The sequence below is a fragment of the Mytilus trossulus genome, chromosome 5, assembly GCF_036588685.1.
Source record: "Mytilus trossulus isolate FHL-02 chromosome 5, PNRI_Mtr1.1.1.hap1, whole genome shotgun sequence".
NCBI classification, from domain to species: Eukaryota; Metazoa; Mollusca; class Bivalvia; order Mytilida; family Mytilidae; genus Mytilus; species Mytilus trossulus.
The window spans coordinates 9,282,251-9,301,974 of record NC_086377.1 but is presented as its reverse complement, the minus strand read 5'-3'; the positions used below and the strand labels follow the sequence as shown (position 1 = coordinate 9,301,974).

The 19,724-nt window shown below is 33.4% G+C and overlaps 1 long non-coding RNA gene across 1 annotated transcript; it reads left to right on the top strand.

Moving 5' to 3' along the window:
- Nucleotides 1-7,878: 7,878 nt before the first annotated feature.
- LOC134718506 (uncharacterized) lies at nucleotides 7,879-13,272 on the top strand. The gene is made up of 3 exons (XR_010107395.1): nucleotides 7,879-8,173; nucleotides 9,954-10,002; nucleotides 12,780-13,272. It is a non-coding gene; the product is annotated as an uncharacterized LOC134718506 (long non-coding RNA).
- Nucleotides 13,273-19,724: the final 6,452 nt, after the last annotated feature.

Genomic DNA, 19,724 nt, shown 5'->3' with positions numbered 1-19,724 from the left:
AGTTTAAATTAAGAATTGAAAACTAATGCTTGTTTTAGTAATAAAATTTTCAGCTGATATTTATGAGATATAACTTTTTAATAAAGGAATCTGCATTAAAACACTCAACTTAAACATTGTTCTGCAAAGGTCGTCTATTATTTAAATATATTAAATATATTAATATATTAAAAAAGATATCAATAGAAGTAAATGTTGTATTCAATTTACCTGAGAATAATTGTTGTTTAGAACATGCCTTTTTCTTGGCTGGCTCACACATAAAATCAACCATTGGTGGCTTTTTATGCACCTTTTCCTGGTCTGTAATGTATAAGTGCTCCGTGTTTATAAAAGTGGAATTTTAATTTATTTAAATCAAATATTTTATTTTGAATAAAAATGGAATTGCTACAACCAATATAAAAACCTTACAACTTCAATATACATGATTTCCTAATAAAATAAACTCATCATAGATACCAGGATTGAAGATGTGCGTTTACTCTACAAAAGACTCATCAGTGACTAGAATAAAAAGGTTTCATAATCACACTAAGGGTATACAAAATAAATGTCTTTATCTAGGAAGCTAAACAACTAACCTTTTTTCAATGATACAATTAATAATAACATGTTCTATACCAAATAATGCTCATCTGGTTTGTAAAACGTTGGGGATATGCTTGATATATTACCATTAAAATAAAAACATTCAAAAGGAATTATAAATATCAATTGCATCTTTGAATATCTTAATGATCACCAATAAACCATCTTTTGAAAACAATCCAGAAAAGATATTGTTCCAATAAAAGAGCAATAAAATACAATTAATCCAGAAAAGATGTTGTTCCAATAAAATGGCAATAAAATGTACTTGTTATTATACCTCTCTTTCTTTTCCATTCAAATTTAGAACTTTATTTGTATGCTGTTTTTTGTATTCTATTTTTTTTTTTTTTTTTCTTAAAACACATTTAAACAAATAAAACTTTATTAATGCGCGATTATCTGTACAAGTTATCTATGTTTTATGAACTGATTAACACAAATGGATGACGCGAGCACACAGTATTTTGTTTTCACAACTTCATCCTACAGTCTAATACTGAGCATTGATAAAAGTATAAGAACTCAAAAAGACTTTTTATGGGTATGAATATGGTATGATGAGAAAAATGAAATTATAATTTTATCCATTCAGGTGTCCTGATTTCCAGTTTGAGGACAAGGAAACTAGCACTATATTTTAGGTTGAAGTACATTTTAGAAGATAAAGCTGTATCACCTGGTTCAAGAAGGGATGTGTCAAAACACGTATAACTTGTACAAAAACCCTGTACAAATTATAATTTGTACAAACTTACATCTTGTACACACCATATATATGACAATGGCAACAAAGGGATGATTTTAAAGTATGTTTTAAAGACAGATATCAATCAAATGGGCAAAATATGTATTTGGTAGATTGCACATACACTTGGTGTCACAAATGTCTTGCAGATTAATTAAGTCTATAATGATTTTGGAGTAGGTTTGAAGATTAAAAATGAAATGGCATGTAATAAGATTAAAAATAATGTTGACACAACATATTTAGGGATCAAATGTATTTTGAACTTCTGTATTTTGCAAAATCAATTTTTATAATATACTATCATCATATTAACTCAATTGTCATACGACATATTAGATGTTTGATTCATAGTTGAAAAGGGCAAATATTATAACAAATCTTAGAAAGCACGAATATTTCATATGAATAGTACACTGATTAAAATTAACATAATAGATGAAATAATATGGCTATTTTAAATCACATATACATGGTATAAAATAGTAAATTAATTATCAAATACCTGTCTTATTCATTAGTTGGGTTTGGTGGATCCTTTATAAGTCTTTCCTGAGCCATTCTTGAAATTTCTTTCAAATTTAGTTTCTTTTCTTTCTGATGAATGTCTAAAATGTGCTGAATAATTTCGTTTGCCTGTATTACTGTTAGGCTCCCCAAATATCTATAGACATAGGGAGAATGCCCTGGTTTTATGACATTAATTGCTTCCACTTTTGATATCAGAGAAGAATCCATTGTTGAAAGTCTTATTATCGACTGCAAGTTTTTCCTTCTCTCTTGTCCCTTATGCAACGTGCGTGCTAAAGTGTGAAACTCGCATTAGTACGAGTTCATCGTATATATAGTGCTAGAAAATGTGGCGGGGTTGTATGCATAATAAATTCGTTTAGAGTAGTATATAGAATAGTCTTTTTCTAACTGTTCGTCAATGAATGAATGTGACATTATCCAAAGCGCCACCACGCTTTAAGTAACTGAATGCATTATTAGTTTTGGCATACAATTTTGGGAAGCATCCAGTTACTTAGAGTGTGCGAACCCAAGAAAAGTCGGGTGGGAGGGAGGGAGGGGAAAACCGGCCGCTATGCATTAAACACTATGAACACGAGACGAGATAGACCAACTTGGTTAACGATATTACTTCACTATCAATCACGACAGACAAAGGAAATACTTCCATGGACAATTTATACCTCAACAAAAAATCTCATTACAATCGGACTGATATAAATCTAACCCCCATCGAAAACAGTTCGAAAAGTGAAAGCATGCACGCATTCTCGTTACTTCTCACGTGATGTCGCTTAGGATATGACATTATCCAAAGCGCCACCACGCTCCAAGTAACTGAATGCATTATTAGTTTAGGCATACAATTTTGGTCCACATACAACACGTTTGACTGTTTGAATTTGAAAAAACACAGAATTTTTAGTATAAAAAATCATCAACCCCAAAACTCATGATTTTCTTTTCTTAAGATTCCGTTAAAAGTTGCCAACACTAAATATAATGAATAACAATCTACGACTCTAATCCTTTCTGCACACTGTATATTTATAGTTTATGCATTAAACAATCGTCAGCAGTACTCATGTTCGAGAGAATATTAGATGATACCAAGATGACCGAAAATGCAAAGCCGAAAAGTTCCAAGAACAGAGCCATAGATGGAGACAAGTCATCAACTTCTGAAACTGCTTATTATCCAAATTATCAATACTGACCCTAAATATCATAAAAATTAGGTATGCTACATATGTATTTCGAAGACAATTAAACTATCCCCATCCAAAGAGAACCTTCTGGTACATTACCAACCATACAGATGAGTGTGTACAAGTATTTCGTCGTGTTCAGTTGTATCATTAAATAGTTGTCATATTGACGCATACCACATATCCTTACCGGATCAAAGACTCGAAAATTAGTATTTGCTGCTTCTCCGCCAAGCACCCGACATTGAGGAGTTAGAGCAAACTTTAAGACTGGTCAGCCCGGAGTCAGAAAAATGTGTCCAGGTAAGGTGACATTGCTTCCTGCGAAATGTAACCTTGTGAGCTAGCACGTTAAAATTCGGTTCAGAGTATCGGTCTAGTACAAAGCAGGGTTAAAATTTATTTCTCATTATGTTCTCGTCCTGAATATGTATCTGACTTGCCACTGGACATTGAACAACAACCCATCCATCCATGGGTATCTTATACAAGAAGACATTTAAGAATAATATTTATTATTATTGCATCTTTTTTAATACAGAAAGTATGACAATATACTGGCTACTTGTGCAAAAAAACAAATATATATCGCCAACGGCAATTTACAATATTCAAAATTACATAGTTCAAAAAGCAGTTGGTAATTTGCTAGTATCCCCGTACTTGTCATAAACCGAACTTGCATATGAAGGGTTATCAGAAACTTGCTTAAAAAGATTTCCCACCGTACTTTTATCTGGTATTTTGCCCAACCTTGAATATCTGTCCAAGCTACCTCGAGAAAACCAGCCTACATGATCCATTATGTCTTGGGAATTTCCAAAACCAGAGAAGGCCAACGTAACAACACACACCCCTCTGATACCATGAGGAGTCTCGCCTTCATCCATTCCCAACTCCCGTAAATATGACTTCAGGCGACCATACATAACCGAGCTTCCAATACCCGTTTTCTTGAACAATCTTATATACGACTCAAATACCCAAGGGTTAAATTTATGCCCATTTCACCAGCACCAGACACATATTTTTCAATTCCAAAAACAGGACAAACAGAATGGTCATCAAGTCGCATAACCGAAAATTCATTTTTCTTTCCATTACTTAACGTCTTGCCAACTGTGTGTGTAATAACAAATCCTGAATCGTCACGCAAACGCCTTATCTCCTGACTGAGACATTTTCCAAGATCAGAGGCCCTATCACCTGCAAAAAACTGGAGCTTCAGAAAAGCCTGGTCCCTTAGTAAAATAAATGTTTCAGGTGTTGTATTTCCCTTCACAATTTTGGAATCTATCAATATTGCTATTTTTCTAAGCTTGTCAAAAAACAAAGGTTTTGCCTGCTTCACTACACGATGTGATATTGCTTGTTCGCGGGTTATCGCCTGCAAATAACACTGGACTTTTTTACTAGCAATAGGGTTCCCCAAATTAGATCCCTCGTCCCAACTTCTTCCCTTCCCATAGTTTTCAAAAATTATTTTCAATTGACCCAACATGGTTCGTACAGTGCTTGAGGCTTAACTTAAAGGGCATGGACAGTCAAAAATTCCAGACTTACCCAGATTAGGACAAATTATCTCATGCACTTGGGTTTTTCCCTTGCAATCTTTGACAATTAAGAATTTTCTTACTTCTTCTGGCGTAGCAAAAACAATGCTCTTAGCATTTTTAGAAAGAAAAGCTGAAAATTCTTTTTCAAGGGCGCTAACTTTTTTACAGTACGGGGTATTCTCCATCATGATATCCAAATGTATTATTCTTTCATTGACCATAATATCTATCAAATCTACAGGCTCGTCGCTCTGAATCTCTAAATAATTACCACAAGATTCACAAAACTTTGCATCGTCATCGTTAGGGTAAGAGCATGAGCCACAGGGCGAAGCTGGTTTCCAAATTCTTGGTATTCCACAAGGTATCTAAAATTAGAAAATGATTTTGGCTGCATACAAGTCATGCTTCAAAGGCATTGGGTGAAAACCATATTTCGATGGGGCTAACAGAACAGTATTATTCCCTTGACGACTAAACCTAAAACGTCGTTTACCATAGACCAAAGTGTTGGCCACCAACACGGCAACGGCGATAAAGCTGGGAAAACAAACGTTCAGCATTTCGGCTTTTGTTCAACAAGAAAACTGAGAACAGGAGAAATAAGACAAAAAGGTAGAAAAACGTATGGGTTCAACTCATCAGTAACATTCTGAGCGAAAAGATTAACTCCAGAAGATTTTGGGGTAGAACAAGGAGTAAAGTGCATTAAAGGTTTACCACCATCATCGACCATAGCGTTTGAGTCAAGGGCCATTAGATCCGCAGTATGCGGTCCAAACCGCTTTTGAACCAAGAGCCAAGCTTGTGGACTGAGCATAGTATCTTGAAAGCTTAAAATTCTAGACTGAATATCTGCAGGATTATTTGGCAGACGTGAAAAATTGATTTGAATACATCATTGAGGTCAGAACTTCTACTTCCACCCTTTTTCTAAGATGCTATAACTACTTGATTGTCAACCAACAAGTCAACCCTATGATCCTTGATTATTCCTGACAATGAAACCAAAGTTTTTTTCAACAGCCTCGGCCTCTTTCACATGAATAGGCCTATCATCTCCCGAAATAAAGAAATCACCCAAAACTTCCTGCTCTTCAACAACAGCGCCCCATTTGTACAGCGATGCATCTGTTGCAAGTTTTATTTGCAAATGCCTTTCTTTCCTCCAAGAGACAACCCCTCCCATTTGTCTAAAACTGCCCAATGACTTATTTCAGTTTTTAAACGACCCTCAAGAGCAACGGGTCTGCTGTTTTTAATGGCCTTGCTTATAGCTAAATTTACTTCTCTGGTATACAATCTCCGCGGCGGGAACCGCTAACATAAATGATATACATTTTCCTGCAAACCTTTGAAGCATTTTTAACGAAACTACTTGCTGGGTCAACATGTCTTCCCTAAGTAAAGCAAATGCCACTTTCTTCTTTTCAGGTAACAAAAAAGTCTGTTTAACAGAATCTATCAACATACCAAGAAATCCAATAACCTGACATGGCTCGAAAACCGATTTATCCAATCCAATGAAATATCCTAACCTAATTACTACTTGACATACGATATACAAGCTCTTTAAGGCTTTGTATTTTCCGTTAATACAAGAAACTGTGAGGAATTCAACAATGAGTCTGTCGTCTATATATTGTAAGCAAGGCACCCCAAGTTTCCTACACAATCCAGTAGCTGCAAGCCCAATAGTATGGTAAATATACGCACTGGTCTTAAACCGAAACGGAATTGTATTATAAACTCAAAACCAGCCCCCAAATTCAACTCCAAAATATGTTCTAGACTCTTCTTTTAGTAAAACATGGTCGTACCCAGATTTATCATCTATAGAATTTAAGAAGGCATTGCTATGCACTAACCGTGGAACGTCCTTTAAAGTGTCCATGACAAAAGGTTTGTCCATTATCCAAAGATTAAGGAACCGTTCTTCGTGGCACAGTCTTGGCTTTGTTATCTCTATAGTAAGTGGCATAACTAGATGAGGAGGTTCACATTCCCCTACCATACCCCATACTGACATTGACTCAATTTTTAGCCTAGTTAAAAGAGTGGATTTAATCAAATCGGTATAATCTATGCACATAGCTGAATTAATAAAATATTGTTTAGGCGGGCTGTCTGAATCATAAGATTTCCCTTTGAAATTTCCCCTAAAATGTTTGAAATATTTTGTCACATCAACGCCATTTTCCAACCAATCTAAAACTTCCTCACTTGGCTCTACAGTTTTCCATTCATTAAAATGCTTATCCAAATTTCCCGCCTGAAAATACTCTGGATCTCTAAAGGGTAGGGCTTCGGAATCAAACTGGTCACTAGCGACAACCTCTTCAGCTAATGTAACGTGAAACGGAGGTCGAAGAACCTTTCCTCTGTAATTGACCCAATGTTCTTGTTTTTTTAAAATGACTAACTTCCATAGGATTAAAACCAGATCCCGTTTCCCAGTCAGGAATGTCAGGATGAAATCTTAACTTCTTAACAGAACCACCCTAAGAGAGAAAAATAAATTATAGAATTACAGAGAAAAAATTCTGACCCCCATTCCACGTGACAAATGCCACTAGAGAATTAGATCCTCCGGAATAGAAATCAAAAATACTAAAAGTAGTGGATGGACGAAAGATAACTAAAGTTAAAATGTTTAAACATGTGGTAATAATCAACATGACTCGTACAGTAATACAACAAAATAAATCTATTCTTTCTTCATCTTTGGACAATTGTTAACATAGTGACAATTTCTTTACAGAAGAAACAGGCACCTCTTACACGCTGAAATCTGTGCTTTGGACCTGGCCCTCGCGGTCCCATTAACGGTGGCAACACTTGACCTGGATAATTATGACCCATTGGCATCGGAGCCGGATATGGAGGGTAAAAATAAGGTATTTGTTGCTGATCTTGTAATAAATTAACACTCTGGCCAACGCTCGGCTCCTTTTCCTTTTTTGCCTTTGAGTCATACTTTTTATTTTTTTACCACTCGGCTATAGCGGATGAAATCTTCCTATCTTCACTTGATCCTAACAACATCAGGCACAAATTACAGACATCAGGATTATCCTCATAATGTCTACAGGCCTGTAGCACCTTACTATAGTATTCAGTCTCATTGTGACCTGCCTTTAAAGCACAATCGACCAGGACTTCCAGAGACGCTAGAAGTACACATGCTGAAGTAAGCTTAGGCCTACTAAATTAGTAAAAGTAATTAGTTTTTTTTTTTGTTTTCTTTTACAACTTCAGATACTTTATTTTACTATAATAGTTGTTAACAAATCTCCTTAATGTTACAACAATGGCATTAAGGTTCTGCCCTGTATGGTTAATTACCAATAAAACCAGGGGATTTTATTGGTAAACTTTTTATAATTTTACATACATGTAGTATTGCGTGTTAGTTACAATTAACAGAGTAATAGCTGTCTACAACATGTACTTTACTTTACAATGAAAAGAAAAACGGAACTTTGACCGTCTTTTGTTTAGGTTTTAGTTTTGGATTAATCGAAAGTGAAAGAGCATGGTTTCGATCGGATTAAGAGGTCAGTATAATTGAATTATGGTAGTTAAGATAGTGTCTTATCTTTCAAGTACGCTAAACATTGAATGATATACTATATATGATAATCAAACAAAAAAATTAAAAAGCAATTTCGTTAGAAATTTGTCTTCTTTTTATTTCAATGACATTTTTGTGATTCTCAAAAATGTAGGTCAATCAACTATAAATATGACAGCCAGAGAATCAATTTTCTAAAATTTTTCTTTGAAATTTTCTCAAAAGGGAATTTTCCGGATGATATAAAATTTGTATATCAATTTCGTTTTTTAGGACTGACATCATATTCACATATTTGGTTCTCTTTTCTGATAAATAAAAACATTTATAAATCACAAAGCAAACAATTGTTATAATATGATTAAGTACATGATACTCCACATCTTCAATTTTGTACCCTACTACAAGATTTTGTAGACAAAAAACATGTTGCCCAATATTAAGATACATAAATATTTTGTGTAGTAATGTCCAATAATTTTTTACCCATGTGCATTCAAAGAAAAAATGATTATAGCTATCAGATTTAGAACATAGTTCACAGTTTTCACTATTAACTACCTTCCAGCGATACAGATTATGGTTAATAGCTAAAATATTATGCAGTAATTTCCATCTAAACATTTTTAATCTGTTATCTTTTAAAAAAAGAAAGGTGAAAGATAAATTTGTCTTAATGAAATATATAACATTTTCACCTGATAGTTGGTTTTTCCATGAGCAAAAACCTACTGGAAGCTCTTTATTTGACCTGATAATAATATTATAAATTTCTTTAAACTTAATTTTGTCTAGATCGTAATACAATCCATTACTTAACATTTTAATGTCTTGTGTTATGTTGATTTTAGTATGTTTTGATATATTGCTCTTTAATTTTTGGATCCAACTTTTGGGTAAAGCTTTCCGAATGGAACATATTTCGGCGATCCAATTTTGTTTCTTTTTAAGTTTATCTAATATTTTATGAGAAATTTCTCCTTTATCATCAATTACATCATTTACAAAAATTATGTTTTCCTTTACCCAATGACTATAATATAAACTTTTACCACCTGTTTTTATATATTGGTTTCCCCAAATAACTTGCTTCCTTATATCTCTATAATTATCAGGTACTTTTGTCTTTCCTCCTCCATTTTTAATCCAACATTTCAAAATTTCAAAGTAAGTGTAGGTAAGTTTTTAAGGTTTTCTATAGAAAGTAGGTATGATTTTCCAGTTAGCGCAAGTTTCATCAGTTAATCTTTTAACCCAATTTATTTTAATAGCCTCAATGTATGAGTCAATATCTGTCATTTTTAGCCCCCCTTTAACATAATCTTTTCTTAACACTGAGCGTTTAACTTTCTCGCTACCACCCTCCCATAAAAAATTAAATAAGATTTTTTTAAATTGACTAATAATTTCACTGCTTAGATTTATCAATGAAGCAACGTATGTTATATTGGGAATAACTAGTGTTTTAATTATAGTTATTTTTCCTATCATACTCAATTTTCTTTTCTTCCAATCATTTAGTATCCTTTCTGATTTTTCAAACTGTCTTTCTATATTTAGTGTTTCACATTCTTTTTTGTTCAGGCCAAAATAAATGCCAAGACTTTTCACCTTATCTTTCCAATTGATACTTTCAAATTTGTCTTTGCAGTGTTTTAGTTTACCTAACCATATACCTTCTGTTTTATTTCTATTAAGTTTAAGCCCTGAAAAAGATCCAAAAGTTTCTATTAAGTTAAGTGCATTTTTTATTTCATTTTTAGATCTTAGAAAGAGAGTTGTATCATCTGCTAGCTGTGAGATTTTTAGGCTGTGAGTATTTTTATCAATTTTTATTTGTATCCCTTTCAGATCATTATTATCCCTTATCCTACAAGCCAGTATTTCAACTGATAAAACAAACAATAACGCGCTTAAAGTGCATCCTTGTCGAATTCCCCGTTGAATCCCGAAGGTTTCAGAAATCCACCCGTTATTTAAAATACATCCTTTTATATCATGGTAAAGTGTTTTGACCCACTTTTGAAAAGACTTACTAAATCCAAATTTTTTTAATGATTCCAGCATAAAGTCCCATTCGAGTGAATCGAACGCTTTAGAAAAGTCAATAAATAGTATAGCTCCATCAATATTAAAGTTTTCAGCATAGTCTATAATATCTTGAATTTGGCGTACGTTAAATCCTATATATCGATTTTTAACATAACCATTTTGATCTCTATGTATAATTAGGGGTAATATTTTTTTTAGTCTTTGTGCTAAAGTATATGATTGATTGATTGATTGATTGTTGGTTGCTTAACGTCCAGTGGCAAATATTTCATGCATATTCAGGACGCAAGTTCACATTAAATACAATAGGTAGGTTGATACAATATAGGCCATCTGGGATGATGGTCGGAGAAATTTGGACTGCCACCGGAAAAGGAGGGTATATTGGATAGGGACAGAAATTTTGCCTTGCAACAGGCCACCTACGGACCCCTCAAAAGAGTTGTTGCAAGGGTTCTTAACGTGCAAATAGTGTGGCACTCTCTTTACACGAGGCATCGGATTTAACGTCTCCCTTCTGACCGGACGTGACTGCGAACTTGATACATCCCGCACAGCCAAACGGACGCCCCACTTCGGCAAGCGTTTTACTGCCGGTCGGGAGAAGACCAAGTGACCATATTTCTATACCCCAGTCACCCTTGGGGAACTAAAGTATATGTAATAAGTTTTACATCAGTATTCAATAAAGTAATTGGACGGTAATTATCTAAGGACAAAGGGTAATTTTTTTTGAAAATCAATGATATTATCCCAATCTTTTGGGTCTCAGATAAAGTTTCATTATCATAACATGTATTAGAAACATTCCATACAATGTGTTTTAAATTTGGCCAAAATTGTCGATAAAACTCAATTGTTAAGCCATCTTTGCCTGGAGTCTTATTTAGTTTCATATTATAAATAGAAGATGTTAGCTCTTCTAAAGTTAATTTACCATCCACTTGTTTGCTTTCACAAGGAGTTAAAGAATGATCAATGGGGGTATTTTCTATGTATGTCTTTAAAATTTCAGTTTCGGGACATGTACTTTTGTACAGAGATTTGTAATACTCTTTACTTACATCTAAAATTTCACTTTGATCAACAGTAACCTCACCGGTTTTGGTCATTAATTTATTAATAGATTTTTTAGCCTGTCTATTTTTTTCTAGAGATAAAAAGTACTTAGTATTTTTTTCCCCTTCCTCTACCCATTTTATTCTTGATCTAACTTGGGCTCCTTTGGCTTTAAAAGAGTATATCTCTTCTAAATCTTTTTCTAAATTTTTTATTTGATTAAAAAGTTCATTATTTTTCCTATCAGGTAATTTGTCTAATCTTTCATTTAAAAGATTTAGTTTGTTTTCCATTATTAAAATATTATTTTTCCTTTCTCTGGCTTTTGATTTACAGTATTGGATAGTAGACTCTCTTATGTCAGTTTTTAGCAGGTCCCACTGATTTAGGACATTTGTAAGATTAAAATTTTGCTCATACTTTTCAATTAACTTATTTATTAGTTTATTGTACTGAGTATCAGTCAATATACTGTTATTCATTTTAAAATATCCTTTACCCCGATTATTTGCATAAATGTCTAATTTAAGCGAAATAGCCAGGTGGTCTGTGAATGAAATTTGTGCAGGCCTGATATCAGCAGATACAGTACTTATTCTACTAGCTTCATTTGTAGCATTTTTTCTTTTCCATGTGAATTGTTTTTTAACTTTATTTAATTGTCTCCAAATGTCTATCAATTTATGTGTTTTAATTAATTGTTTTAAACCATTGACTGGCTTTTTTAACTTTTTATGTAATTTATTGTTCTTTGTATCTAAAGCTGAGAGTAAATCATTCATATCTCCCCCTACTATTAGATCACCAAGAGTGTGTTCTTCAATTAATTTACTTACTTTTTTATAAAATTGGTTTCTTGCATGAACTTCATTAGGTGCATACAAGTTTACTAAGGTAAAAATCTTATCTTGAATTTCTATATTAATTATAATAATTCTCCCTTCTTTATCACAAAATTCATTAATTAATTTAAAGTCTAGTGATTTATTAATAAAGTAAGAAACTCCCCTTGAATTTGTTGTGCCTAGGCTGTGAAGATGTTTGCCATGGAATTCATTGTTAATTTGCTTTATCAAATCTTTTGACAAGTGAGTTTCTTGTGCCATTAAAATATCGCATTTCTGCTGTTGAAACCAAGAGAATAATCTAAAGCGCTTTTCCTTTCTCGCTAAACCTTGCAAATGTGGAAGTTTTTTGTTTTCATTAATGTATTAAAGAAGTTTAATTGTTGATCTCTTAAACGATTTATTTAAATCTAGCAAAATGTATAAACCTGTTCTATGTATCGTGACCCAGATAAACACGTAGTCATTTTTAGACCTATAAATAGCACAGGTAAAGTTAATTTCTATTTTTAGTTTCATTACTGACTTTCTGAAAACGTCTTGTATTTTGTAAACATTAGCATTGTCATTTACTGTAATTTTGATAGCGCGGGTGGTTCTTTTGTATTTACAACTTTTATATTTTTTTTACAGATATGGAATTAATCGTGTCACAGAATGTTGTTAGCCAAATGACTTTACTAGAAGTGCTTAATTCTGGAAATATGTGCACAACGAAGAAGTGTGTGATATCTAAGTTCAAGAACAATTGGATATTTTTGGCTGTTTCTTTAATGTTTATAAAAAATAACTGTGTAGAAATATGTTCGTATCCTGAAGAAAAGAACATTGGAAGATTGTCATTTACCGAAACTGTACTTTTATACTTCAAGACTGGCTGTTTTTTACTTGATTCCAAGAATATATTATGATAAAGGATTAAAGTGTGCCTATGATTACTGCATTTCATTAATTTAGTGCTCCAACCAATTAAGCAATTTTCATTTGTTTTAGATGTGCATGGAACAATATTTTTTATCCAAGCAGATTTACCACCGTTATATTCATAGTCTATACATTTTTCATTTACAAATAATTTCATATATGCTGTATTTACTACATTTTTAAATAAACAACTATTCTGATATTTCTCTTTTGAATGTATGCTATCTACAATATAGACATCACATTCACAAATTACAATTTTGTTCACTTGATAAACACAGTCTATGTTTATAATACAAAGTAAACAAAGAAATATATACAATATATACAATTTAAAACACATGAAGATTTGTAGTTGATAGATATAATTAAGATGAGCTTAGGATTTTGTTTTTTTCACAGGTTCTTCTCTCTTGTGAAGCTCATCTGTAGGAGTACTTGCTGTTTGTTTAGTACGTGTTTTTTTCTGTTCATTGGTTTTATTTGATGGAGTTCTAAAGGCTTCTGCTAGGAAGCGTTCCATGCTGGGCTGATCTTTATTTGAATTTTGTTAGTCCTTTTTATTTTTTGCTCGTTTAGCCTTTTTGACATGTCGTTTTTCCTTTTTTCCACTTAGGTTAAAGTAAAAGTAATTAGTAAAGTAGTCTACTTGCCAATACTCTTACATGTTTGAGAGCTTCGTCCACCTTATCTGCGTGCTGTTGATTTCGCATACCATCGAGATGCTTCTCCATTTCTTTGAGTCTTGTCTCCAGATCTGCACCTCCTGTTGGCGCACTGGAACTTCCGACTTTAACACTTGCAGTTTCTGTGCCACTTCCACTGCCACTCCCTTATGCTTGCAGCCCAGAAAGGCCTGCTACAAAATAGAAACCAATATCACAAAAAGTTCTACAATACAATTAAAATTTATATCAATAAGTAAAGATGAAATAATTTCCAAAGCCGTTAAGATCAAGATTGATTGATTGATTGTTGGTTGCTTAACGTCCAGTGGCAAATATTTCATGCATATTCAGGACGAGAACAAGTTCACAATAAATACAATAGGTAGGTTGATACAATAGTGGCCATCTGGGATAATGGTCGGAGAAATTTGGACTGCCACCGGAAAATGAGGGTATATTGGATAGGGACAGAAATTTTGCCTTGCAACAGGCCACCTACGGACCCTCAAAGATTTGTTGCAAGGGTTCTTAACGTGCAAAGAGCGTGGCACTCTCTTTACACGAGACATCGGATTTAACGTCCCCTTCTGACCGGACGTGACTGCAAACTTGATACATCCCGCACAGCCAAACGGACGCCCCACTTCGGCAAGCGTTTTACTGCCGGTCGGGAGAAGACCAAGTGACCATATTTCTATACCCCAGTCACCCTTGGGGATGTTAAGATCAAGATGAAGTACAGCAATATATTAGGACGTTTTATTTCTAAGTAGCCGGTCATTACACACAGAGAATATACTTTTCATCAAAATATTTGATCAACGTTTTTTCTCAGGTAAAATATTCTGGTCCGTATTTCAATAACAATGAAAAAAGTTGAATTCCACAATCTATACATAAATTATTTGCAATATTGAACTTTCTTAAAATGCAATGATAGCCAGAGAAGAATTGTGCGAAATAAATATATCTAAACAGAGAACCAATAAATTGTCTAATTTATATAACCCTAATAAAATCTATAAACATGCCAATTTAGACTTAAAACTACCTTGAGGAACAAAAGTTGAAGAACCGGCCTGAGGCCTAGGGTCGGTTAAGCTTGAACCCTTAGGTGATCCAATCAGATTTGCAAAGAGAATGGTTTGGTGCAGTAACAGCCTTGAATTATCCAAATCAAGGTCTTTACCCAACAGCAGCATCACATTTTTCAACTCGTCTCCCGTGATCTTTACAAACTCTGCCGCCAGCTCATCTACACTATACCTGGTCAGAGGATAAGTGCTTTTCAGCCTGGCTAAATTCTCTGGATCAATGTCATCCGCCGACTTAAACTTAAGAATCATAGGCAATAGATCAACGTGTGCTTAGGCTTTAAAACCAGGTGAGACATCTGGAAAATAATTAAGAAAATAAAAATAACACATCATTCAAAACCAATAACACATGTTAAATATCTTTTCCTACAAAAATTTATCCATCATTTTTGTATTTGTTTTTTAATTTTTTTTAATTTCAAACTATTAAACAATTCTTTTGAGTTTAATTTGAACCAGAGGATGGTGTATACTTTACGTTTAGTTTATTTTGAACCCGAGAGGGGTTTCTTTTTATAATGTTGGTTTTGAATTAATCCCGAGGAGGGTTTATTTCTTTATTTTTGGTTCTTATTTAAACCCGAGGAGGGTGTTTATGTTTTAGTTAGTTTAATCGGAAGAGATTGTGTTCATTTGGTCCATTCAACCTGAGGAAGGTCTCTGTTTTAATTTTATCTTTACTTTTTCATAAGAGGGTTAACATTTTCACCCGTGGAGGGTTGTTCGTCTTATTAACTTTGTTTTACTTGAGGCTGGTATACCAGAAGTGCATATTTGCCAAAGATAATATTAACATTTTGTCCGTCAGGTTGTTTAATAGAAATGTATTTAATTTGAACAGTTTTTCAATTTAATAGCGTGGGAATAATTACATGGGTATGTTTGGGTGTTTTGTATGTACGATACAAGTTCATATTCATCGTTTTAATTTACGGGGTTGTTCGAGTTATTTCCCCAAGGGTGACTGGGGTATAGAAATATGGTCACTTGGTCTTCTCCCGACCGGCAGTAAAACGCTTGCCGAAGTGGGGCGTCCGTTTGGCTGTGCGGGATGTATCAAGTTCGCAGTCACGTCCGGTCAGAAGGGGGACGTTAAATCCGATGCCTCGTGTAAAGAGAGTGCCACGCTCTTTGCACGTTAAGAACCCTTGCAACAACTCTCTGAGGGGTCCGTAGGCGGCCTGTTGCAAGGCAAAATTTCTGTCCCTATCCAATATACCCTTTTTTCCGGTGGCAGTTTAAATTTCTCAGACCATCATCCCAGGTGGCCTCTATTGTATCAACCTACTTATTGTATTTATTGTGAACTTGTTTTCTTGTGTACATACGTGTGACATAAAAGAAGTGATCATATTGTTTCTACAATTAAGCTCAGTTATGAACTTATTTATTTCCAAAAATATCTCGTGTAACTTTTCTTGCATTTTTGGATATTCCTCTTCATAAATAGATATAATTTGTTTTCATCATAAGCCAATGGCTATTCCAATCCCAGAAACTAGACGTTGTAATGGTTGTGAGTACAACTTTTCCCCAAAACTTCTTAATTCTACGTTCAGTATCCGAAATAATCTCTTTCATTTTAGAAATATGATCAACTTCAAGATTTATCCAAGACTCTTCGTATACATTAAATTGATCTTTATTCCTCGTCAATGTACAAATATCATTACTCCATTATGGGATGGCACTCAACTGATAGATACTAGAAAGATATGGATATATAAGGTGATAATTTACATCGACTATCTGATAGCAAAGAAGGTCTTCAATCCTGTTAAAATTCTCTAAATTCATACTCTGATACATGTAGCCGGAAGCTCAATGTGAAATGTAAGTGGTTTTTTTTTATGACGTCAAAGAAAATGAAATGGTTGTGAAATATAATTATTTTGGTAATGTTATTTAATGTAATGGACATTTTTATCATGCTATAGAACTCTTTTTCAAACAGAGTTTAAAGCACTTTTTTCTCTGCATTCTATTACATTGAAGTTAAACAATATAGGTCATAAATTGCCATGACTGCCAATGAGACAACTATCCACAACAGACCAAAATGACACGAACATTGACTACTATAGGTCACCGTACGGCCTTCAACAATGAGCAAATCCCATACCGCATAGTCAGCTATAAAAGGCCCCGATAAGACAATGTAATACAATTCACACGAGAAAACTAACGGCCTTATTTATGTAAAAAAATGAAGGAATAACAAAAACACATAAACAAACGACAACCACTGAATCACAGGCATCTTACTTGGGACAGGCACATTCATAAATAATGTGGCGGGGTTAACATGTTAATTAAACATGTTTAGTTTGTTAAAATCATGTCGGTACCGAAATTACTTACTGATGACCGCTCGGGGACTGATAGTCCAACAACAGAGGTATCGACCCAGTAGTGTTAAAATTAAAAACAACTCGTTTAATAATTTGTTGCGTCCGTCATCAGTAACATGTATATATTTATTTATTTGATGTAATATCATGTAAATGTGGGGGAAGACATCATTTTAATTTGTATTGGTTTTCCTGATTTAATAAGAACTTGAAACTTGTTATTTACGTCTCTTGACAATATCATTATTTTTTTTCTGATATGTTTATTGAAACACAAGCGTAAAACTAGTTTGCGCGTTATATTAAATCAATATGTATTTGAAACATTATATAAATAACACATAGCTGAGCAGATTGGTACCCCGAGAAAACATTGTCACCCTCTCAGCTATGTGTTATTTAATTTATTATACTGAATGTCCTATCATTATTTGCTTTTGCAGATTACTTTTATTCTAAAAGCATGTTCTATGACGTCACGTTCATAACAACGTTACGGGCATTAGAAAAAAAAACAAAGGTCAAGCAAGATGTTTTATTTTATTGATTTTAACAGTCGATAATAAAATCTGAGCCAAAACGTAGAACTTATGCATTGTATTTAATTCCTTGATGTAAATTCAATTCTTTGTTCTTTGAATTATCGATTCCTGATTGGTTTAGACGAGAGTGTAACATTAAAAACAATTGTCATCCGCTCAGCCATTTGATAAGAGTAAATTGACACCCTCGTCTTAGCCAATCAAAAAAATATGGCATTTTCATCGTGAAGTATAATAAAATGCAATCTCGTATACACTTTCCACGTTAAGTGGTTTCAGTGAGGGCAATTTGCCGCTATATAGCCTTTTTGTGTTAATACGGCGTAAAACACACAACAATCAATCAGAGAAGACAATATATGAGTTATTGATTAATTTTTTAAATCGACATGATCCATGTTAATGTTTTTAAAGTTTTAATCCTGCTATCTGTATAAGGTATTACTCAGCATTGTGTTACTTTTCTTGAAATAAAACGTCTTCATTTATAACGAATCCCCGTGAAATAAAATACAAATCTCCTAGATATGTGCTCTTTCCTGAACAAACATTATGTCTTTGACTTTGGACACACTACCGAACAACCAATCAATTTGTAAACGGTCCTTCATTTAGTCAAACAAACGAACAACATGTTTAATCCATGAAAATGTAATCTATAAATAAATACTTTACAAATGAAATTTTATTTAAAATTATTTGTATAAAGTCAAATATTCTTTATAAAGTCCAAGATGTATAAATACTTTAAGACTGCAATTGTATTCAAAATTAATATGTATGATATTCAAGAGTATCGCATATTGGCACCTAATCGACCCGGAAGAAATGGTAGGATTGATGATAACTCCGTTGGCAATGTTCTACAACTGTCGGGTCGGACAGTATAATATTTATGAAATGTATTAGTGAATGAACTGACTACGTACATTTTAAACTAAGTTAAATAAATTTGTTCTATTTTCAATGCAAAAAGTAAAATCATATAAATACTGAAGTCAGAGGAAAATCAAATCGGAAAATCCCTAATCACATAACAAAACACACCAAAAACGAATGGACAACAACTGTCATATTTCTGACTTTGTACAGGCATTTTCACATGTAGAAAATGGTGGATTAAACCTATTTTTATAGCGCTAAACTTCTCTTCTCACTTTGTACGACATACTCATTAAATTCTTTTATATTTACAACGATGCGTGAACTAAACAAATATAATAAATAAAATAGACACAAATATTGAAAACTACACATTTGATGATTTCTTGCGTCCGAGGCACTTTGCTGCATGTACATTCATATTATGAGTACACCATCAATCACCGTGTTACAATTTTAAAAGAAACAATTTAACAGAAGAACAAAAAAGCATATATGAAATTAAAACACATTCATTGCTTCGCGTGTGTCACGTCAGAAAATGTATGTATACGTCACATAGTAAGACATTTTGTCGTTCAATGTTTATACAAGACAATTGTAAAATTTCACATGGGCAATGTTGGTGTGCAGGGTAAAAAATCAAAAGTAATAAAAACAAGATAGTAACTTAAAGTTTACAATTATGGATCTCCAATGTTCACGTTGAAAATGTGTGTGATGTCATTTAGATTACCAGAGTTCACCTTTTCAACTATAGATAACATGTCATCACTTGTTAAAAATCAACTTTTCCTTAAAACAAAACTATAACAACTCTGATACAAAGATGTATTTGGTATTCCAAAAGTTCTTTGAGGGTTTACGTCCTGTAACATGAATACACCAGCAATGGCTGTATTTGTTAAATCTAGATCTAGTGATTGATCCATTTCATCTAGGAGAACAGAAGGTAAGCTCACAAGTATGTCTCGAGTTAAAGCTCCAAACATATGATTTGACCAATACTTTCTATGCAGTTTTGTTTTAGACAGAACACTCAAATTTTTCACATCATTCTAAGGTTTTTTTCCGATCTGAGCCTCTTTATCTGAGGCATTTGGGTTGGCTCGGG